Genomic DNA, 23,881 nt, shown 5'->3' on the forward strand with positions numbered 1-23,881 from the left:
ATGTTCACTTTATATGGGGTCGCGGACATAAAATAACGATTGTCCTTAATATTGTGAGCATACCACAGCACAGTCATTAATACTGTTTCATTTACGAATTCGTGTTTCTCGGGCCGCAGACATAAATTAACATCCCCTCACCCCTCTTACCTTTCTAGGTTTCAAACATCATTCCTCACGTCGGCACTGCTACTAAAAGCACTGCTTCGTTCGCCCTACTTTGTATACCTGGTTTCCTTGGCAACATCACTTGTCCCTTCTTGATGTTTGGATTATTCTAATTGGTCGCCATGTTGGAATGGAGTCCAATACTGATTGTGCTGAATGGATGACAATGGCAATTACCTGGCGTTGGGGCCAAATAACGTAGCTTCAAGAATCTGATATATGCTAATATTATTTGTTTGTTACAAGTTTATAATTTAAGTTCCAAACATTTTACAGCTGTACTTGTACTCTATCCTATTTCTATACGGCCACTAAATTCCACACTCGGCCAAAAATACCAAATTCAAGTCTCACGACTGAATCTTGATTTATTGTGGTCTGTGCTGATAACTAATAGAGCATTTTCCACAGAAATTTGGATTTGGCTTCACAGGCATATGTTGTTCATAGTACTTTGAAACCCGTTAGTCCCATTTAATGTTTGCTTGACCATTTTGTAAATTTATTTTTTGATTATTGATTATGTACCAGATGTTGCATGCTCATATTATAGGGTCACCCTGCCTGAGGTGCATCAATCTCACAAACATTATTGCCTACTCACATTATCTCACCTTGAGTAAAAGTGAAAAGGGAAATGGAAAGAAAGCAAAACATATGATCACTGTAGTTCACATTACCCTTCACTGTAGTGTAGTCCTGTAGGTTATGGTTCCCAGTCCAACCTGGTCAAGCTTCCCTGTTAGATATAGCTGTACAATGCCAATTTACACATGCACATAGAAAAAATATACATACAGTATCACAAGATAACCAAAATTGTATATTGTATATTACTTTCTACATTGAATACATATTAATAAACTGTTCAATACTTGCACAAATGAACCATTTCATGTTTGAGATCTATCCTAAGTCACAAAAAATGTATCATCTCATTGTCCTGATTCAGAACAAACTAAATTGATCTGAATTTGAAGATACGTCTTGCTTCCATCTGTCTGAGTCTTTCCTAGAGGTTTCCTCCTCTTCTGCCTAATTTCACTTTTTGTAGGCCAATAAATTTCAAATTCCTTTTGTCATCCATTTGATGTTTTAGTTGCCAGTGTTGGGCCAGTGGCAATGTCAGATCCTGGCTCCCCACTGATGAATAATGCTCTTGAATACGGATTCTCACTTCTCTTACTGTACTTCCAATGTATAACTGCTTGCACAGGCAAATTATAGCATAGACTGTATATTTAGAGCAACAGTTTATATTTTCCTTTATATCCATTCGAGTTCCTCTCGCAGCCTCAAAACTCATAGTTGCTTAGTGGGCATAGAGGCACATGGTACGTCCCACATTTGCGAAAACCTGATGTCCTCACATCTAACCAAGTTCTAGTGGGTTCTCTGTTCAGTTCCGGCAGTAATGAGAGGCTCAGAATCATTTTAATCATTTTAGCTTTACGAAATGTCACCCTAGGTTTGTCACCAACGTAGTCTGCAAGGTGAGGATCTAATTTTAAAAAGATGCCAATTTTTGTTGAGTATTTTCTTCAATTCGACATTCTCATGACTGAAGGTTGTGATGAAATGTATCTCATTCTGATCCTTTTTGTTTGAGTGCGATCTTGGTAACAAAGTTTGTTCCCATGACATTTTTGTTGCCTTTTGTCGGGCCGCTTTGACACATGCTTTTGAGTAACCCCTTTGCTGAAAACGTTCCTGTAGTAAGTCGCATTCTGCTTTGAAATCATTAGAGCGGTTAAAATTTCGTCTAGCTCTAATGAATTCCCCTGTTGGGATATTCCACTTCACTGGTCTATGTTGACACCTCTGTGCATGTAAAGTAGAGTTAACCTCTGTTTCCTTACAGAATGTACGTGTAGACAAATTCTTCCATCCACAAAGATCGTCAGATCCAAAATATTAATTTCAGTTGCACTCTCATGGCCCACAAATCCAATTCCAAGTTCATTTTGGTTCATTCTGTATTTGAATTCATTTAGTTCCACACTCGTTCCATCCCAGATCAGTAGAACATCATCAATAAATCGAATCCCTAGTATCACATTCTTTGTATAAGCTTCATCTAGATATACTTGTATCTCTTCGTACATCCCCATAAATAGGTTCATTAGGGCTGGAGCATATTTGTGCCCATATCAATCCCTCTCCTTTTCCTGTAAAATGTGTTGTTGATCATGAAAATATTATGTCCAATGTAAATGTCAGCCTTTCCTTGAGCATCTGTATGTATTGGTAATGTGAAGCAGAGTCATCTTTAAACTCATATTCTATAGTCTTGATAGCTGCTGAGTGCTCAATTAAGGTATATAGAGAGCGTCCATCCCAGGTAGCCAGTAAGTATGATGTTTTCCAGACTACTTTGTTTATGATCTTAATTGTATCGGTATTGTCTTTGATAAAAGCCTTTAATTGGAGTATAATGGTATACTAGGTCTTGCAGGCCTTGGGGCTTAAACATCCAGCAAGGATGCAAAAGATCTGTCACTTCTAAGGTCATTGGGCCTCATTACAACCCTGGCGTTAAGGGCTTAACGGCGCCGTAAAAGGCTTCGGCGCCGTTAAACCCTTAACGCCCGATTCACACTTTAACGCCTGCTTTTTGCAGGCGTTAAAGTCCAACCCGCTAAGGGACCTTGGTGCTAATTACGGCACTGTAATTTACGGTGCCGTAATTAGCGCCTTCCCCATTCCCATTGAGCCCTATGGCCCAAAAATGGGAATGGGGCGGGGGCCATGGTGAATGGGGATTTACCGCCCCGCCAACCTTGGAATGGGGCGGTAAATCCGCCATCCACCATGGCGGAATCCGGCATGGACCATGGTGCTAATAGCACCATGGTCCAACGCCAGGGTTGTAATGAGGCCCATTGTAAGGATTAATGGGGAGTGGTCTGAGTATGTACGCAGAAGCAAATCTATCGACACTACTGTGTGCAGGATCATCATTGAGATCAGACATAGCTCAATCCTAGATGACTTGTCATGTACAGTTGAGTAGTATGAGTATGCTCGAGTAATTGGTTTCATTCATGTCACTGCCCCAGATAATTGGCACTTCAGGAAACGTGTGGCACATGCTAACAATATCTAAATAAAATTCAAAGTTATCAACATGGGGCCATATGTGCTTATGAGTCTATGTGTGTGATCTGTAGGCATTTTGTGAATGATGTTCAGTACGTCCCTAGATTATGTACAGTATGATGTATAGAATCTTTGGCATCCATAGAATTTGCCAAATTAGAGATTAGTCGTTGAAAGTGCAAGCATTTCTTTCAAGAAAATAATATTTGCTGGGTCTTCCTGGCCTATATTGGGTTACTTAAGCCTCTCATATACCAGCTAAAAACAGCAATATCATGGTGCATATCTGTGTGCTCTGAATTGAATTTCTTTCACTCCCAGGAAATTGTGCTGAGTGGGCATTAAGCCTAGTGCTCAGCCTCCTGCATTGTATCTAATTGTAATAAACAGCCAAGCAATTGTAAATTTCCCCCTCTGTCATGCCCCCTCTCAGCATGCCCAACAATAACAACAAAATATGAGCAATCCAAAAATCTTGCATGGGGTATCATCAGTTCTTTGACCTTTAACCTTTAACTTATGTAACAGCTATTCCAATTTGCAAATCCACATGAGTTCCCCGGGGAGTGTAAAGTCTTTAAATGCAATACGTGGGAGAAAAAGACAGATCAGTTATATGTGTGCATGGGTTTGGTTGTCAGTCATCTTTGTGCAATGGTGTCGGCACACGTATCAATGCAGTCATTGTCACTGCTTCTGAGCAGGGGGATGTTAGATTCTATGAAGTTGGTTGCTTCTTCCAGTAGTGTGAAGAAGTACATTTTCCCTTTATGTTGGAATTGCATACATTATAGACATGTCAAGAAGGAGCTTCTTAATACCCACAAATGTCTTCCTTTCTGCCTGCACTGAACAGTCTGGATAGTTATATATCCTGCTGGATTCATATCACAGATCGCCCTTCTCCCGGGCGTGTCACAGGATCTTGTTGCTATCACTGTAGTTGAAGATTCATACCACTATTGGTCTTGGTTGCGTAGCAGGCTTAGATTTGGGCATAAGAAGTCTATGTGCACATTCAACTGTACAGTGCGGCACAAGAGCTGCACCCTCCAGTAGTTCCAGCAATAGTTTTTTGGTACAGTCCTACATCTGGCCATTAGCAGCATTTTCGGGGAGCCCCACTATGCAGATGTTGTTGCGGCCGGACCTGGATTCTAAGTTGTCGCACGTTGCCACCACACGCTTCATTTCAGCCATCATTTAGCGAGGCCTGTCTTCATGGTAGCCAAGTTAACATTCGCTGTGCTGATTCTGCCCTTTTCTTCAGTGATTCTTGTTGCTTCTTTATTTAGATTGGCATGCACATTTTTGATATTCACTGTGATGTCATCCAAATTATTGTTCACTGAGTCAAAGTCAGTATGCATGCTGTTCAGCAGAACCTGCACCGTTGGCATGCCATGCGCTGGTGGTAGCTCTTTTCCTTCTGTTGTATCATTGCTGTGTGTTTTAGCCTTAGGGGTCTGTCTTGTGAATGCATCCATCTTCCCCTGGTTCTTGTTGGTGGACTTACATTGTGCACAGGTAGCAGTAGATTATCACATTGTAGTCTGGTGTAGTTTCAAGTGCATTCTAAGTGCTTTGATGCCAAAAGTGTATGGTGGTTATGTCCACGCTTGCATGGCAAATGTCCTCTATTTGCCAGTAATATCTGGGTTGGGCAGCTTGGGCATGTGTGAAACAGAGCCAAAGATGGCACTAGTCAGTCTGCCCCACAGACCTTCGAGGCGGGGCCCAGGAAAAAAACGCTCTGCTTTAATGTAAGCACCTGGGTAGTGGAGACCATTTAATGAAGGCCACCCCTGTAATCTGCCCCAACGTGTACAGTGCCCCAGGAGGAAGACGAAGCGGGATGAGGCGGAAGCGGTGCATTCAGTCCAGCCCCCACACACCATATTCAAGCACTCAATGCTACAGTAGTACACTGCTGTAGTCATTGGTGCCAGTGCTGCTGGATGTTGGGTGCAGTGCTGCTGGCAGTTCTCCATGATCCAGGGCTCAGTGGAGCTCACAAGCTTGCAGGTCACCATAGAAGACAAAGAAGTCACCTAGCCAAATAGCGATGCCAAGGCACGTGCAGCCACTGAGCCAGCCGAGCTAAGATCGGGCGAAGCGGCACACAGAGCCGTCAATCACTGGTGGAGCAGTTGCTGCGGGTGTGTGGCCCAATGCCATGGTGGTGCCTCGAGGTATCAAGCTCAGTTAAGGTGCAGCTATCTTGCAGGCTGTCCAACAACCTCCCCCTAAAATAATGATACATTTTTAAGCCAAACGTTTCCTTGTACAAAGTGTATATATAGTGGTGAATGCTTGTTGCTTTCATTTGGCATGTCTTTATCAGTAGGAATTGTGAGGTAACTACATTTGTTATCGAGGAACAAATACATGAGTTGAGGGCCACCCAGATGAAGAGAAAGAAAAGGTCAAGAAATGGAAATGCCACCTTTTTTGCAGCCTTCCTAATTACTCAACCCCTCTAGAGTTACAATCAGAAATCCATCTGTGTACATGTGTAGGCCACAGAAGTATTAGCAACTGATTGATTGTATGTAAGACAGAGAGTAAAAAATCATAGGCATAACTTCTAAAATATGGTTGGTAATACCACCACCCAAAAGGTGGAGGTACATTTGCAAATAGAGAGAAGAAAGCAGGGGTGGAACCAACAGCCAGACAGCGACAGCCAATATCCGTACCTACAGCAAACAAACTTAGCAACCACTTGCACCCTATATCAGGAGCACGATTGTACCTCCATGCTTTCCTTCTCTTCAGTGATCTGCAATGACAGCATCAACAGTAATAGAGAACTAAACACCAAACAGGGAAAATGCAGAGGCAACAGAAGATGCTGCAGCTACCCAGAGCAATTCCCAGACCATTACACTGGGCATTTATCGATGGGTACATCAGCATGTTGCATTGCCTGGACAGGAACACCACCACACAACTGTGAACTATGATAGAGTCAATATTGCAGCGTTTATTGACATCAGCGCAGCTACCTCCTAACCGAGGTTGGTGTCAGTGCTACACTTTTGCGCACTGGCACCTGCAAGAATACTGTAAGCATGCTACATGGCATGTCACAGCCCACTTTCTCTAAAGTGCTGGTTCATGTGTTGAAGCACAAAACAATTACCTTCCGATTATACCAAAGCAGTCATTGCAGCTAAGAATAGGTTTTGTTTTATTGCCCTACAGTCATGTATGCATTGGCATGAACCAATTTCGAGTAGTTGCTCCCCACAGGCCAGGGAGCAGGTGCACCAGAATGTTGCAGGTCAGTCACACGCACATATTAATGGAAGACTCGGACAACGGCTCTGTGCTTCTACCTCCTTTATTTAACATACATTTATTGACTTTTGCCACCCCTGTCTCCTCCCCTTCCCTTACTCCCTTGGCTCTCCCTTTCCTGTTGTAGTCCCTTGTCCTTACAAGGGCTGTGTCCTTTTCCTCATAGCACCCCACTGTTGCTTATTAGGGAAGTTTGTGGTCTACATCTGTTCGATGAGGCGGGGAGGCCTTTGTATGGTTTGCTGTGGGCATCCTGGCGATTCGTGGGTCTCTCCTTCCGAGGTTCTTGGTGGGGGATCCATGGTCCCCTCTCTGTGGGTTTCTACTTCTTCTTCCTTCATGTGCGTATCTTTGTCGGAGTCCTCCTGGAATAGTTTATGGAAAAAGGAGGCATTTCGGGTGATCTCCCGGTCTTCTCCCATGGCTGTGACCATTGGTGTTTTGACGTCTGTGACCAGCAGCGGCTCGGGTAGTATCTCGCGTCCGTCTTCCTTTTTTGCTTCTGCCTGACGAGTACGACTTTTCTGACTGGGAGTTGCTGGAGTAGGTTAGTAAGTCGTGCATAGTGTAGCAAAGTGGCCGCAGTTTCCCGCCATTCCTAGGAATGAATGTAATTCTGCCAGGTCATCCGGGCCTCCAGGTTCACGATAGCGCTGATCTTGCCGAGGTCAGCTCTGATCCCCTGGTCAGAGAATATGTGGCTGAAGAAGCATATGCTATGTTTATTTACGTTGCATTTTGGTCCATTGATGGTGAGGCTGGCCTTATGTAAAATGGGGCATAAATGCTTCAACGCGTCATCGTGTTGTTCCTGGGTGACGCCTGTTATGGAGAAATTTCCAGAATGGCTAATTTCCCTTACCTACTGAGTCCCTCAGCAGCTTTGCTGGATTTCTAGGATTTATTTTTTCACCTGGTAAGAGTGTAAGTCTTTTTTTCCAACTCTTACATCTGTTTTGCTTTGTGTGTTTAACATTCTTGTGTTCATAGACTGTGGAGCCTCACATAATCCACAGGCATCATCTTTTTACTGTGTGTTACACAGCACCTTAAGTGCAGTGACACAGGGTTTTCTTTTAGACTTCCCAACTTCGACTCCATTGTCTGGGTCTGACTACTGTCTCCCAGAACATGTAAAGTTGCCATTGACTTTATTAGCCTTTTTAAAATCCACAGACCCAGTACAAACCATCTAACATGGAGTACTGGAAAGGGTTAATACGTATCCCTTTTTGTCTGTTTCTCTTGGAGCATTATTTTGCTCCCTTTTCTTCAAGACTTGGCTGGAGGCAGTGGTAACTACCCTATTGCTCCTACCGCGGCTATCATAAATAACCCTGGTATTGTTTTAGGCTATCTTGGTAGCCTCAAACTTAAGCCCGCTAGACCATATACGTTTTTATACGGTTCCGGCTGGGTTTACTCACCATTTCTTTTTGAAAATGTCTTTCTCGTGTTTTACTATGCGCGCCAAACCAGGTTTGGTTCCTTTGTTCACCGTCTTTTCACAGGCTTCTCCACAGAAGTCCTCCTTAGCACCTGAAAGTCTGGGTAGGCAGGATGTGAGGGAGGGGTTTAGGACCCCTGCCATGGATTCCCTTGGTAACCCAAGTCACAATCCTGTTTGATTGTCTGGGTGACTGTCCTCCCAGGACAGCCACCCTGCTGTGTGATTGACAGCCAGGCTGTGTGAATGGGGGAAAACTGCATAAAAAGCAGGTCTCTGGGAATGGAAAGGCAGAGTCGTCACTGGAATGAAAGAACTGATGAGGAGTTGACGGAAGAGGACCCCTACCATGACTGAACTGTTCGGTGAAGCCCTGCTGCAGGTCCAAATCTTCAAACTACAATGACAGAGGAGATCCTTCAGGAATCTTCTTCCCCAGAGCTGGTGGGACCAACCAGTTTGCCCAAACTGCAAGCCAGGACTCCCTCCTCTGGTCGAATTTGCTGTACACAGCTACAGTGAACCGGATAGCCAGGACGGTCAGACCCTGCTTGGGTTTTAAGGAGCGCACCTTTTATTCGTTGCTTTGCTCAGCTGCTGGTTTCTTCCCTGGGCAGTGCAGGACCCTCCAGTCTTCCTACTTCATGTCAGTCCGACAGTCACTTCAGGAACTGTGAGCCTGCAGGAACTGCCAGGAACGTCCGCCTCAGCTACAGCTTCTTCTCCATTTAAAGGTACTGTGCATATCCGGTTGTTCGTTTCGTTCAGCCGCGGTGAAAGTGTGTGAATTCTTTCTCTAATCCGAGCGCTTGTCCTTCTCTACTCTTTGAGCTAACTTTTCTGCCGACCAACTTCGTCTGGAACTCTTGACAAAGACTTAACCGCAAACTACCCTGAATTGTGTGATCTTGAGCAAAAGACTTTTGTCCTATTGACTTTGGCCCTAAGCCTTTTTGATTTGATTCCATCACTGTAGTTCCTCTTTCTAGATTGCCTTGCTTACTTACCTGTTGGTGCTGCTCAATTTCTGCCTTACTTTGTCCTTCCCTCCCTTTTAAATTACTAGAGTGCCATATTTCTCCCTCTTCATTTTGTGAGCTTAACTTGTCTGGAAACTATTGGGAGTGGTGTGGTGTATTAAGAGTGTGATTTTTGAACTGCTTTACTTTAGTGAGATGTTATACAACTGATGTGTAAATAAATGTAGATTCTTTTACTCAGAAACCTTGAGTCAGTGGTTGTTTGAATCATAGTAATTGCTGTCCTTTGTGTAACTATTGACACTGCTCACTTGCTCTTGAGATAAGTCTGCCTGCTCAGCCATTACTACCACTTTTACTGTGTAGTGTAGGCTTGTACCAAAGGTGAATGTGTACTGCCACTTAATTGTGTGTGGTGTTCCCAAAGGGTACTGCATATAATTCTGCCTAACACTGGTGTACAGCGGTGAGGATCAAGTATAATAATTACACCTAGAGTGCTTACCACAAGGCTAACATCACTAAAAAGCAATATTAATCATGTATGATATGGAAAGCTACAGTCAGGAGACCCTCCTTAGTTATACTGTGGATTATTTGAAAATTCTGTGTAGAGAAAGGAATCTCTTTCCCAAATGCAAAAAGTCTGAATTGATTGTAAAGTTGTTAAAGAACCAAAGTCTGGGGAGTGGTTCTGAAATACCAGACTCTCCAGCAAATGTGGAAAATAATGAGAATGATAATGTGTCTATTATTGATGAGTTAGAGGAAGTAGATGTGTCTCCAAATGTAGGCCCCACTGCTCCCTTCTCTGCTCAGCAACCCCAACCTTTTTCCACAGGGATCCCCATCAGGTCCTACTTTCAGTCCTGAATTCATTGCTCTAGAAAAGATGAGGCTTGAATTAATTGGAATTCAAACATTTAAATGCTCAAACTGAACAAAAACACCAAGAACTTAAACTCAGAGAAATGGAGTTGAATCATTAACTAGAAATGAAAAGGTTATCTCTTGAAAATGCTTCTCTCCCAGCGTCTTCTAGGTCTTCCAGTCCTAAGAGACCCCCTATGCCTTAAGAAAGTGTGGGTATGTATGAGGTTAAGCTTGATATTTTGGATTGGTTGGCAATGTTTGAATATAACCATGGGATTCAGGGTCTTACAGGGAATCAGTTGCTTCCCTGGCTCTTCTATAGGCTACCCACTGTTGCATCTGTTGTTGTGATGGAGTTGGGGGAGGTGGAGAGGATGGATTATGGGTGTGTGAAGCTAACTTTGATTGCTAGACTTGGGAAGACCCCTTCCCAGTACCTTAAGAGGTTTAGGACCCCCAAAAAGCATGATGGTACCCCTTGGGCTACCTGGGTATGTGAATATTTGAAAAACTTAGATGGTTGGGTTAAGGGTTACAGAGTGAGCACTTATGAAGGTATGAGAAATCTTGTTATGTTGGAGTCAATTTATGATGCCTGCTCTCCTGAGCTCAGACAGCACTTGCCTGATTCTAAGGAGATAGATCCAAAGAAGTTAGCTAAGGCTGCTGACTTGTGGGTTGCCAACAGGGCTACTCACAAGGATTATGGGGCAACTCAGAAGAAGGATGAGGGAAAGCAGCCAAAGAAGGATAACAAGGAGAATTCAAATACCTCATCCAAAAGAGGGCCACAAACAGCAACATAAGGGTAAACCACAAGGGAAACCAAATCAGGCTAGTGCACTATCTGGTCCCAAACCAGATGGAGGTCAGAACAAACCCCCATTGATAAAGAGATTTGGGAAATGTTATGTGTGTGTGTCAACTGACCATGAAAAAGGGGATCCCATATGTAAGGGTAAACCTTCAGGGGTCTACACTGTCTCCTTAGCCTTCTCCCCAGAGGAAGAAGTACCTATGGCAAGTGGAAACTTTCACCTTCTGGCTGATGAACCCATGAGAGTCTCAGCTAGTGTTTCTTTTGTGTCCATGGGCTTGTTGGAACAACAGAATTTAGATATCTATAATTCCAGCCCAGATAATACTAAAGAGTATTATAAAGATACTGTTCTTGTGAATGGCCAGGAGACTGCTGCCATCAGAGACACTGGATCCAGCATAACCGTGGTGGATGATTAATTTTTCAAGGTGGAGGATATTGCTAAGACACCCATATGCCTCACCAAGTTAGCTGGAGGCCCTGTGCAAATGCTTCCCCAGTTACCAGCTCTCATCCAGTGTAATGATATGACTGTCAAAATACCTGTTAGTGTGCAGAGTGAAGTGCCTGGGAGAGTCCTGTTGGGTAATGACCTGCAAACTTTTGGAGTTGTGTCCAGCACCCCCAGGCCACCCAGTAAGAGGAGACAGGCGCTCACTAGGCCTGCAAGGGAGAGGACCTTAAGAGGCTCTCCAGAGGAGTTGATAGTGGAAACTATCACTCCCACTCCACAGGAGTTGCTCACTGCTATTTCTAGAAAGAATGAGGCAAAGGGTAACCCAAGACCTCGAGGAAAAAGTCAGACAGCACCCCTGTGCTATCAACAAGGACATCCCCAAGATTGTCCAAGATCAGACCTGTGATCCCCCACTTGCTGAGACAGAGCGTGAGCTGCAACCTTGTGTGGTTGAGCCAGTTTCTGAAGAATCAGATCTGGAAGAAGATACTGTTTTGGTTGGAGATCTTGACCCTGTTGACCATCCTGAGCTGCAGCCTTTACTGGCAGAGGTGGACCCAACAGGGCAGACTTCAGTAGAGGACAAAGAGAGTGTCCTACTCTCGAGGGTCTTCGACAACAGGCTGCTAACCAACTTGATGGGCAAGAAGTTGCGAAGCATAGGTTAAGCTGGAAAGATGGCCTCTTCTACAGTGAACCGACTGAGTCTATCCCTGGGGACTAAAAAAGAATTGTAGTGTCCCTTGCCAACAGACTCCAGTTCCTACAGTTGGCCCATGAGATACCTTTGGCTGGTCATTTGAGTTTCAAAAAGACCAAGGAAAGGCTCTTCTTATACTTCTACTAGCCTAAGATGGGTTCAGAAGTTGACAAGTTCTGTAGGAGCTGTCACACTTGCCAAACCTCTGGCAAGAGTGTAGCCAAGAATGTGGCACCCCTGGTGCCTCTCCCAGTGGTGGGAGTTCCTTTTGAGAGGGTGGGCATCAACATTGTTGGTCCCCTTACCCTCCCACATCTTCAGGGAACAGGTTTATCCTGGTTGTAGTAGACCATGCTACAAGATACCCAGAAGCCATACCTATGAGAACTGTTACGGCTCAGGCTGTGGCTAAGGCTCTACTTGGTATTTTTACCAGAGTAGGGTTTCCTAAGGAAGTGATATCCGACAGGGGATCCAATTGTATGTCCCACTACATGCAAGCTATGTGGAAAAACTGTGGTGTCACTTACAAGTTCTCTACAGCCTACCATCCACAGACCAATGGACTGGTAGAGAGGTTTAATCGTACTATGAAGAGCATGATAGGTGCTTTAGAGGAACCCCTTAACAGAAAGTTGGACCTTTTACTGCCATGCCTTCTCTTTGCTTATAGGGAAGTCCCTGTAACGCTCACCTGATTCCCACGGAGGCGCTGGTCCCGGCTGAACTGTTATAGTCTCTTTAATTGAGAAGCGTAGAGCTCGGATGACTCTCTGGACTGGGCTTCCACTTATTGACCGTCTGGCTTGCAGGGTAAGGTTTCTGATATGATATGATATGGTATTTGTAACGCGCCTATACACAGGTGTTTCAAGGCGCGACGAGGCAGGGAGGGGAAGAACAAGGGGAGACAGACAACGATCCTACTAGGCCAGGTGTCATTCAGATCGTGCAAGTGCAGGGGTGGGGGAGGGGGAAAAGTGCAAGGGGAAGGGGAGGGGGGGAAGTGCACTACAAGGTAAGTGGCGTAAAGTAATAAATAAATAGGGCCAGCTGGTGGCAAGTGCAAGGTAAGTGCAGAACAAGTGCTGGGGAAGGGGGGGCTGTAGGGATACAGAGACAGTCCCGCTGTGCAGAGGGGTTCCAGGGCATCAGTGCAAGTGGAGAGTGGCTGGGCCCAGGGCCGAGGCCGTTTAGAGAGGTCCAGTTGCAGGATAAGTGCAGTTTCAGTGAAGAATATTAGCTGTTCAGCAGGGGAGAGGGAGAGAGAAAGCAGAAGCAAAGAGGAAGGTTTTGAGGTGCTTCCTGAACCGGAGATGGTTCTCCTCGAGTTTCAGGGAGGCAGGAAGGCTGTTCCAGAGGGAGGCCCCTGCCGCGGAGAGAGATCTACCCCCAGCTCGTTGCTTCGAGAAGCGGCTGACCCTGAGGGAGTTGGAGGCGGATGAGCGAAGGGCTCGGGAAGGAAGATATTTGGGAAGAGAGAGTTGAAGGTATTTAGGACCCAGGCCCCAGAAGGCCTTGTGGACAATGCAGAGGGTTTTGAACTTTATCCTCGCAGCCACTGGGAGCCAGTGTAGAGATTTCAGTCCTGGAGAGATACGATCCTTGGGCTTGAGGCCAAGGACAAGTCTCGCAGTCCTGTTCTGGATGAGTTGCAGAGGGTGGAGAGTGGAGGCAGGCAGATTAAGATAGAGGCTGTTACAGTAATCCAGCTTCGAGAGAACCAGGGCTCGGGAGACAGTGAGCTTCTGGGGGAAGGAGAGGAAGGGAAGAATACCTCTGAGGAGGTGCAGCTGGTAGTGTGACCTCTTGGCGACGTCAGAAATATGAGGAGAGAAGGGGAGTGCAGGCGGAAGAAAAAAGGGTTAATGACCGTTTGGCTGGACTTCCTCCTCACTAATCGCCAACTCTCCGAAAGTCCAATGTCCTGGTGAGCTCTCACCTTAGGCGTATAAATGCTGGGCTCTCCATCCTGCGATTTATGCAGGGGTGCGTGGGTTCCAGTTACGTCACTGGAGATCCTCAAAGACTTTTGTGGCCTTAGAAGTGGCACAGGTGCTGAGATGCCAAAAGGTGATGCCGCCGTTACTGCATGAGCGGATGCCAGTAGGTATAAAGAGTTTATAGTCTTGAAGAGATGGGCTCCTTTAATGAAGTCTTTGCATTGTCTTTTTCAGGTGCCTGAATGCTGAGGGCGTGGTCACTGAGAGCGCGACACGTGCGGTTGTACGTAGGTATGGGAATTTCAATGACACCTCAATAATGTCCCTGGTTTTCTGTTTTCAGGTCTTCAGATGTTGCGGGCGTTTTCCCAGTCGCGGATGCACGTGGGGAAACACGTAAGTGTTAGGCTTTCTTGCAGTCTTTAATGGCACTTAAATAATGTCTTTTCTTGTTTTCAGGTGCCGGGCTGCTGCGGTTGAAGAGATCGTAATACGCGCACAAAAGCAGGTAAGAAAAGTAAATGCGGCCGCCTTCACCCGATTCCTACTTAACAATGTTCTTTGTCTTTACAGGTGCCGTTAGGCTGCTGAGGAGAAGGCCGCAAAGAATCCGTGAAAGCACAGATGGATCAGGTAAGCGAGCGCGGCTGCGAACGTGTTGCAACTTGCTAACCTTATGTTTCTTTTGCTTGCAGGTTCTGCCGGTGTCTGGATTCCTAGATGGTAAGTATAGTTCTCGTATCTTTCTTCCACAGGTTGCCGAGCTGAAGCTGGAGATGTCACTGGAATGCTGGAGCTGACTCGGTGAGCGTCCTGCTGCAGATGCAGAATAATGTGAAGCACGTTTTGCCAATCGGGTGTGGTTTAAATAGTGTTGGAGTGATTGGGTGTCTTCTTCCTCTGCCTCGCCCAGGTAAAAGAGTTCCTGTGTTCCAGAGCTAAGGAGTGGCACCAGCCCCACCCAGGTAAGAAAGTAGTCCCAGTTCAGGGAATAGTTCCTCCCAGCAGAAGGCTGTGGACTTCATCCTGCCAGCATTTGCAAAGGTGAGTATGCAGCATGGTCTGCTACAGGTAGGTCCACCAAAGCACCTTTGCAAGAATTATGAGCCCGGCGCCTCTGGCGCCGGGACTGAGGTTCCTTATGAGCCTGGCACCAGAGGCACCAGGACATGGTCCAAAGGGCCCCAATAGGGGTTTGCTGGAGCCGGGGATGAGGGTCGTGAGCCTGCTTCCGGGGATGCTGGGCTTGACTTGGCTTCTCGGGAGCAGTGCTCATGACAGTCCCTCAGGAGGGAGTTGGTTACAGTCCCTTCGAACTTCTCTATGGCCATTCAGTCAGAGGTCCATTGGCCCTGATTAAGGAGGGGTTGGAGAGTGTTCCTTCCCCAAGCCAGTCAGAGTGACTGACTATGTGATAGGTCTCAAGAGGAGAATGTCACACATGATGGCAGAAGCTAGTGATAACTTAGAAGCAGGTCAGGCTCTGGTCAAACATTGGTATGACCAGAAGGCCAGCATGGTTGAGTTTACTCAAGACCAGCTTGTATTAGTTATGGTGCCAACAAGGCAGAGGGCCTTGCAGGACAAATGGATAGGACCCTTCAAGGTTGTGGGCAGACTTGGAGAGGTGAACTATTTGGTGGATTTCGGCAGACTTAAGGAGGCTCCCAGAGTCTTTCAAACCAACCGTTTGAAGACATATGTCTCGAGACCAGAAGTGGGAGCTTTTTTTCTAGCTTCAGCTCAAGAGGAGTAGGAGAGTGAACCTCTACCTGACCTCCTCAGAGGCCAACCTTTGGATGAGAAAATAGGAGTCAATCTCTCTTCTCAACTGATATCTGAACAACAGGAGGAGTGCAACATTCTGTTAAATCAGTTTGCCTCCATGTTATCACTTTCACCAGGCTTGACCCCTTGGGGCCAGCATTATATTCTCACTGGTGACTGTTCACCTGTGAAAAGCAGAGGTTACAGAATGTCAGAACATGTGAGATCCCACATCAAAGGAGAGGTCAATAAGATGCTTGATCTTGGGGTTATAGAGCCCTCTACAAGTCCATGGTCTAGTCCAGTTGTTCTAGTACCAAAGGCAGGATACAAGGAGTTGAGATTCTGTGTGGACTATAGAGCTCTAAATGCAGTCACTGAGCTGGATGCCCATCCTTTGCCAAGGACAGATGAACTGGTGGATAAACTTTGTCCAGCCAAGTACCTCAGTACATTTGACCTGACGTTAGGCTATTGGCAAATAGCCCTGACAGACCATGCCAAGGAGAAAACAGCATTCTCAACCCCAGCAGGCCTCTAGCAGTTTAAGGTTATGCCTTTTGGACTAAATAATTCATCTGCTTCATTCCAGAGGATGGTCAATCAAGTTCTGAATGGGATGGAGGACTTCTGCATGGCATACTTGGATGACATTGCAGTGTTCAGCCCTACATGGAAAGAACATATCTCGATCACTTAGGATATGTTTTGCAGGCTATTGAGCAGGCCCATCTGACCATAAAGGCAAGCAAATGTCAAATTGGTCAGAGTAAAGTGGTCTAGCTTGGTCATGAGGTAAGAGGAGGTGAAATAAGGCCATTGCCTAGCAAAGTAAAAGCTGTGCAAAACTGGACCACCCATACTACTCAACCCCAAGTGAGAGCTTTTCTAGGTCTCACTGGGTACTACAGGAATTTCATAGAGAACTATGGGACAATATCTTCTCCTTTGAATGTGATCTCCTCTCCAAAATTCCATAAAAAGTTTAGATGGAATGAGGAGTGCACTCAAGCCTTTGAAAACCTGAAGAAAGCCCTTTGTCAAGCTCCAGTCCTAAGAGCTCCTGATTATCACCAACCCTTTATTGTGCAGACAGATGCCTCCAATAGAGGTATAGGTGCAGTCCTTACTCAACTGGATGAGAAAGGTAGGGAGCACCCCATTTGTTTCATCAGTAGGAAACTGAAGGAACCAGAAACACGGTGGGCAACCATAGAGCGTGAATGCCATTGTGTGGTCTCTGAAGAAGTTTAGACCATACTTGTATGGATCTACTTTTGTGATTCAGACAGACCACCAACCCTTGAGATGGTTAATGCAAATGAAAGGGGAAAATCCAAAACTTTTGAGATGGTCAATCTGCCTGCAAAGGGTTTGATTTCACCATTGAGCACAGTGCAGGATGTCACCACCAAAATGCTGATGGTCTCTTTAGGATGTTTACAACCGACTACAGGTAGAGATCCATCCAGGAATGGATTAAATCCTCCTGTCCCTTAGTTGGGGGGGGGGGGCGAGTGTTAGGGAGAATTCTCCAGAATGGCTAATTTCCCTTACCTACTGAGTCCCTCAGCAGCTTTGCTGGATTTCTAGGATTTTTGTTTCACCTGGTAAGAGTGTAAGTCTTTTTTTCCCACTCTTACATCTGTTTTGCTTTGTGTGTTTAACATTCTTGTGTTCATAGACTGTGGAGCCTCACATAATCCACAGGCATCATCTTTTTACTGTGTGTTACACAGCACCTTCAGTGCAGTGACACAGGGTTGTCTTTACTTCCCAACTTCGACTCCATTTTCTGGGTCTGACTACTGTCTCCCAGAACCTGTAAAGTTGCCATTGACTTTATTAGCCTTTTTAAAATCCACAGACCCAGTACAAACCATCTAACATGGAGTACTGGAAAGTGTGTGATTGACAGCCAGGCTGTGTGAATGGGGGAAAACTGCATAAAAAGCAGGTCTCTGGGAATGGAAAGGCAGAGTCGTCACTGGAATGAAAGAACTGATGAGGAGTTGACGGAAGAGGACCCCTACCACGACTGAACCGTTCGGTGAAGCCCTGCTGCAGGTCCAAATCTTCAAACTACAATGACAGAGGAGATCCTTCAGGAATCTTCTTCCCCAGAGCTGGTGGGACCAACCAGTTTGCCCAAACTGCAAGCCAGGACTCCCTCCTCTGGTCGAATTTGCTGTACACAGCTACAGTGAACCGGATAGCCAGGAAGGTCGGACCCTGCTTGGGTTTTAAGGAGCGCACCTTTTATTTGTTGCTTTGCTCAGCTGCTGGTTTCTTCCCTGGGCAGTGCAGGACCCTCCAGTCTTCCTACTTCATGTCAGTCCGACAGTCACTTCAGGGACCGTGAGCCTGCAGGAACTGCCAGGAACATCCACCTCAGCTACAGCTTCTTCTCCATTTAAAGGTACTGTGCATATCCGGCTGTTCGTTTCGTTCAGCCGCGGTGAAAGTGTGTGAATTCTTTCTCCAATCCGAGCGCTTGTCCTTCTCTACTCTTTGAACTAACTTTTCTGCCGACCAACTTCGTCCGGAACTCTTGACAAAGACTTAACAGCAAACTACCCTGAATTGTGTGATCTTGAGCAAAAGACTTTTGTCCTATTGACTTTGGCCCTAAGCCTTTTTGATTTGATTCCATCACTGTAGTTCCTCTTTCTAGATGGCCTTGCTTACTTACCTGTTGGTGCTGCTCAATTTCTGCCTAACCTTGTCTTTCCCTCCCTTTTAAATTACTAGAGTGCCATTTTGCTCCCACTTCATTTTGTGAGCTTAACTTGTCTGGAAACTATTGGGAGTGGTGTGGTGTATTAAGAGTGTGATTTTTATACTGCTTTACTTTAGTGAGATGTTATACAACTGATGTGTAAATAAATGTATATTCTTTTACTCAGAAACCTTCAGACAGTGTTTGTTTGAATCATAGTAATTGCTTTCCTTTGTGTAACTATTGATACTTCTCACTTGCTCTTGAGATAAGTCTGGCTGCTCAGCCATCGCTACCAATTTTACTGTGCAGTACAGGCTTGTACCAAAGGTGAATTTGTATGTCTTAATTGTGTGTGGTGTACCCAAAGGTTACTGCATATAATTCTGCCTAACACTGCCAAACAGTAAGATTTCATCGCTGTAGTTGAGGGCATTCGTGACAGGTGCAATCAATCTGCGTATTGTTTCCTGGAATATTTCAGCCTCCGAAGATATTCCAAAATTGAGTCGCTTGTAACAGAACAGTCCTTCATGTGTTGTGAATGTACTTTTAGGTCATGAGGTCTGGATCGATGACTAGCTGGTGGTAACCTTGGTTCAAATCTTGCTTCGAGAACTGGGTTACTTGGTTGAGCCTTACCACCAAATCTTCAATGGTAGGTCCTGGGTGTCTCTTCCACTGAATTGCAGTGTTGGGAATCCGCATGTCCACGAAGAGGTGTAAGCGTCGGTTGGATTTGGGTTCCAATTCTAGGGGTCCAGTGGACTCCCTTGTTGATGTCTTTTTCCAGGAGGAGCTGCAATTTGTGTGTCATCTGTGCTTGTAAGTGAAACCCAATTCTCTGAGGGTGTTGTGGCACTGGTCTTACCGCCGGATCGATGAGGAGTGCCATGACAGCGTCTCTCAGCATTCCCACTCCCTCGAACAGCTCTGGGAATATAACTTTCAGTTCAACAATGCCCATCTCCCATTGCAAGAGTTTGCATAGGGCTTAGGGGTTAGGCAGCAGGCCTTGTATCGTTTCAGATTGGTCATATTCTATGTTGATGAGTGCCAGGGCTGTGGCTGTCTTGTAGTTGAGAAAACATCTTCCTGTTGCTGGGCTGTGTATGACATGAATCCTGGCGGGTATGTGTGATCTTCTGTGTACTAGGTCACAGCAGAATTGGCCTTTGGATTGGAGGGGGACCATTGCTCCCCACTGGTAGATGCGAGCCTGGGACGGTTGCAGTGGATAGTCTGCCGCCATGGTTTTGTATGTTCTTTCGTTCATGATGTTTATGGTGAATCCTGTATCAATGAGGAATGGGGTGTGTACTCTCCCATCTGCATTGTCACTTTGGGTGCTGTAATGTCATCTGAAGTGTCATATATTAGGCGGACATATTCCCTACTATATCTGTCGTATTCATAGTAGGGCTCTGTCGATGATGGTTCGTCCTCTGCTGGAGGGTTTTTGTACGGATCACTATTGTGTACTCTTGTGCGAATCTTTGAACATCCACTTTATTCGGTTGTGCATGGAAGGAGTATTCTGGTGTGTCAGGATGTCTAGCAGGTGGGTCAACATGCAAGTTATCTACAGCTCTTATGAACCCTGGATGGGTTAAGTATGTTTCCATGTTTCTGTTCGGGTCGGTTCTCCGGCTGTCCCTCTCGGGATATGGTCGCTGGTTGGGTGTTCTCAGCGGGTCGTATGTCCTGGTGGGAAATGGCTGTGGAGGTTGTTTGTATGCAGGCAGGAGTGATGTTTTCTCCCAGCACATGATTTTAAAGTGATTCTCCTGGCCGCACCTCATGCACATTTGTCCCATAGCTGGGCACTGGCCCTTGTGGAGAAATTCAAAGCCACACCTATAACATTGTCTTTAGGGTGGTGTCCAACTGCTGTTGTTTCATGTTTGTGGACGGGGCGTTGTGCCAGGGTACCTGGTTTGCCCCTTGGGGTTGGTGTCGATGGTGGCCACTGTGTCTGTCTTCTTTGGATTTTCTATGTTGGCTGCTTGCACATCATACACCCTTGCGAGGTCTGCTATCTCCTGTAGCGGGAGTGGTTTCTTTAGTAATTGTTTTCTGAATTGTAAGGATATGCACACCTCAATTACTCTCAGCCTAATTGCTTCATCGTCACTAAAGTTTGTCAAGTTGCAATAAGTTATTTTCCTCTGGAGTCGGAGTATGAATTGGCCAATCGTGCGCTGGTTGAAAGTGTATCTTTTATAATCTCTGTTGGGAAGGACCTCTAGCTTCCCATTTATTGCAGATGTAGAAAGTTGATAAGTCAATTTCTCCTAGGGCGGGATGGTTTTGATAATCCCTTTCATCTCCTTCCCTACAAGAGTTGTAAAAATGTCTATCTTGTTGGGTGCATCTTGGTTGCCTACCGCTTTCAAGAACTCTTCCATCCACTCTTTCCATCTCTGGCTTTGGTCTTCTTGGGGTTCGAGGGTGAATGGATTGGGGCATCACAGAAAGGTCACTGGGTTTGTAGGGTTGACTTCTACAGCGACTTGTTTTGGTGGACACAGGTGTGGTGTCTGATCCCCACATGGTCTCTGCACATGTGTTTTTGTTTGCTGCTCCAGGTGGTTTTCCTTGGGTTGAGCTCTTCTTTGGCTTTATTGTCTTGTGACATGCTCACTAGTCCCCTTTTCTTGTGGTGGGGGCATGTCTCTTCAGTAACACACAGCATCCGTCTGGTTGGCTTGCCTGTCCTTATTGTGTCACTCTATAGTTGTGGGAACATGTGGTGTCTGTGCTTAAATTACGACACACAGTGTTTTTGCGTGGTTTGTGTCCACTACTGCCTTCCTGTGGCATAGTTGTGGTACTGAAATGATGCTCTATCGACCCTCTTGCTGTCCAGTCCTCGCTTTCTAGTGGTTTTGAAATGCGTACTGTGTACAATGTCCCTCCTGCCTCTTTTGTCTTTGAGGCAGCTGCTCAGCAGAGTTTGTATCGTGGTTTCTCCTCGCATTCTAATGTGTACGCTGTATGATACGCAGCGTGGCCGGCACCTTCTTTGCAGGCCACCGCCGCCTGCACTCTTATTTCTGCCCCCACATGGTCCTCCTTACCGGTGGTATGCGTAGTTACCTCCCACTCCGCTTACCACAGTTGGTGCTCTGCTGTGCGGTCACGGCTGTTCTTCCCTGCTGGGTGCCTCCCGATTGGCAGCCAGCATCCCTCTGGTGTCTCTTGAAGTCTCTTGCTGCGCAGCCCTCCACTGCTGGCAGTACCCCTTGTGCTGGCTCACGTCCTTCACTGCAGCGACATCTGGGCTTGTCTGGCGGGCATCGCCTCCTCTTACGGTCATGCCTGCTGCCACTTCTGATGTGCTGGCCTACTCCTATGACTTCAGCGGTTGCTCTGATATGCTGGCCACCTCCTTTGGCTTCAGCAGTTCTTCTCCTCCAAAGCAATGTGGGCCTTGCTGCCTCATCGTCAGTTGTTGCAGGTCGGTCACGCGCACACCAGACCTTCCAGGATTTTGCGGCATGAAATGGCAAATTTTGCCGCATGAAATGGCAAATTTTGCAACAAAAACCTTTATTCATTGCGACATTTTTGCGGGACATTTTGTATTAACTGGAGGGTGTAAGATTGCCACATTGCAGGAAATAGGCAGAGTGCAAGGCTACAAGAGAGCCAGGGTATCATTATTATGTATCTTTTGTATTAATTTAATAGGAACAGTCCCAGATGTCTCTGGCTTGGCAGAACAGTGTTTAATTTGGCTACATTTTTGGTGTAATGTGCATGCCTATTTAATAGTATTAACTAAATTTATCATTATCAGTTGTAATGCTGAAAATATTCCTCTTCTATGTTCTCCAATCCCCCAAAAACCCGTACGCCTCTCTCACCAACACACATCTCACCAACTCCCCATCACAACTTGCATTCCTGAACCTCTCACTCTGTCATACAAATACTCACATGCTATATCACACTGTCAAGTCACGATTTGCACTGCCCATCCCCTGCCACACTCCAAACCATACTCCCAACTCACACCTTACACTCAATTCCTCCAGCAAAAAACAGACCTTCATTCTTTTGTGCTGCTTCTGCATCTTGCATCCTTTCTCCTATTCTATCGCATTCTTCCCTCATCCTTTTTCCCAATCTGCAGCTCACTGCCTCTTTCCGGCCAACAGCTTCCTCTCTGCTTTCTGGCTCACTGACCACACACTCCTTCTACTTTCTGTACCTCCGCTCGCTCTCAGATTTCAGGCCCACTGCATCACTGCTTCCTCTGCTCTCTTGTGCACCGCTTCCTCCTCTGACCCACTGCTCTCCCTCTGCTTTCTTGTCTATCACTTCACATCTCACCCATCACTCTCCCTCTCTCTCCTTTCCCTCTCATAGTGTAATCATTTTTTAATTTTTTTTTTAAATGTAGATTTTGACCCAGATTCTCAAAAAATGGGGCATTTAAAAATAGAGCCAAGGATATGCTATTTTTAGACAACCCATTTTTGGAAATGAACAGGTCATTTTATCTCAAAGGTGACAGGTGCATTTTCACATGCTTGAGCTGTAGCACAAATTGTGTGCTGGTCAGCTGCCTTGAATGGTGTTCTGGGTTCTTTGACCAAAGTGTAATCATTTGCGGCGGAATTGACCGTAGTCCATCTCGCTGCGAATTGATTTGCACTTCAGCCAAACAACCCAAAATGTACCTTTCACCACCACCCCCTCCCCTACTTAACTGCTGGGTCGCTGCCGCTTCCCTTGCAACCCTGCGTTGTCAGATCTGTCCCTCTAATGCGGGTCGGATCTGACTTTGCAGGGTCCCTTTTTCGTTATTTTCTTTTTTTGTCTGTCCCCGCCTCCAATTTTGAAAAGTGGGGAACACCCCTGCAACCCCCTAACCCAAATAATACTGAACTTGGGGAGTGGGTGACACCCCCGCAAAACATGTTCGATATTTATAAAAATCAATTGAATAGTACTGGACGAAATAGGTCAAATTGTACCATTCGATCGATTTTTGTCATCAAAATGGGCAGTGCCTTGAAAAGAATCGCTCTCCTGAAAGTGTTCTGCAAGCTCCCAGCGCCTTTCACAAGGACAGGGCCTTCAGGGGCCTGCCACTGTAAAATGCGACCCAAAAAATGCATTTCGCTAAGTTACCTGTGGGCAATCAGACGTGGACTCCCTGCTCACTGTGATCAGAGAGGTGCAGCTTCAACTCACTGATGAGGCCCAACAAGGCTGAAACACGTGTATGGGGTTGCTGTTGGTACGCTTGTTCAGAGAGGAATTGCCATAGCATTTCGGTGCTGGACTGCCCATGTCGGTGGGACAAAGACTGATATGCAAATGGATATTTCCCATCTGTGAAAGGTACAGTGAGCAAAAAGTGTGTACTGCAAACTCTCGTCTCAGAACAGGTTATCATGCCATGTTCTTTCTGGAGAGGAGCGCTAGCTACCTTTATTGAAATATTTGCAAGGAACTTGGGGTTGGTCACCCTAAGTTACCTGGCGGCAACCAGACGTGGACTCCCTGCTCACTGTGCTCAGAGAGGCGCAGCTTCACCTTACTGATGAGGCCCAACAAGGCTAAAACACGTGTATGGGGTTGCTGTTGGTAC

This window comes from Ambystoma mexicanum, chromosome 2q, assembly GCF_040938575.1.
Source record: "Ambystoma mexicanum isolate Mex_15411 chromosome 2q, UKY_AmexF1_1, whole genome shotgun sequence".
Lineage (NCBI taxonomy): Eukaryota > Metazoa > Chordata > Amphibia > Caudata > Ambystomatidae > Ambystoma > Ambystoma mexicanum.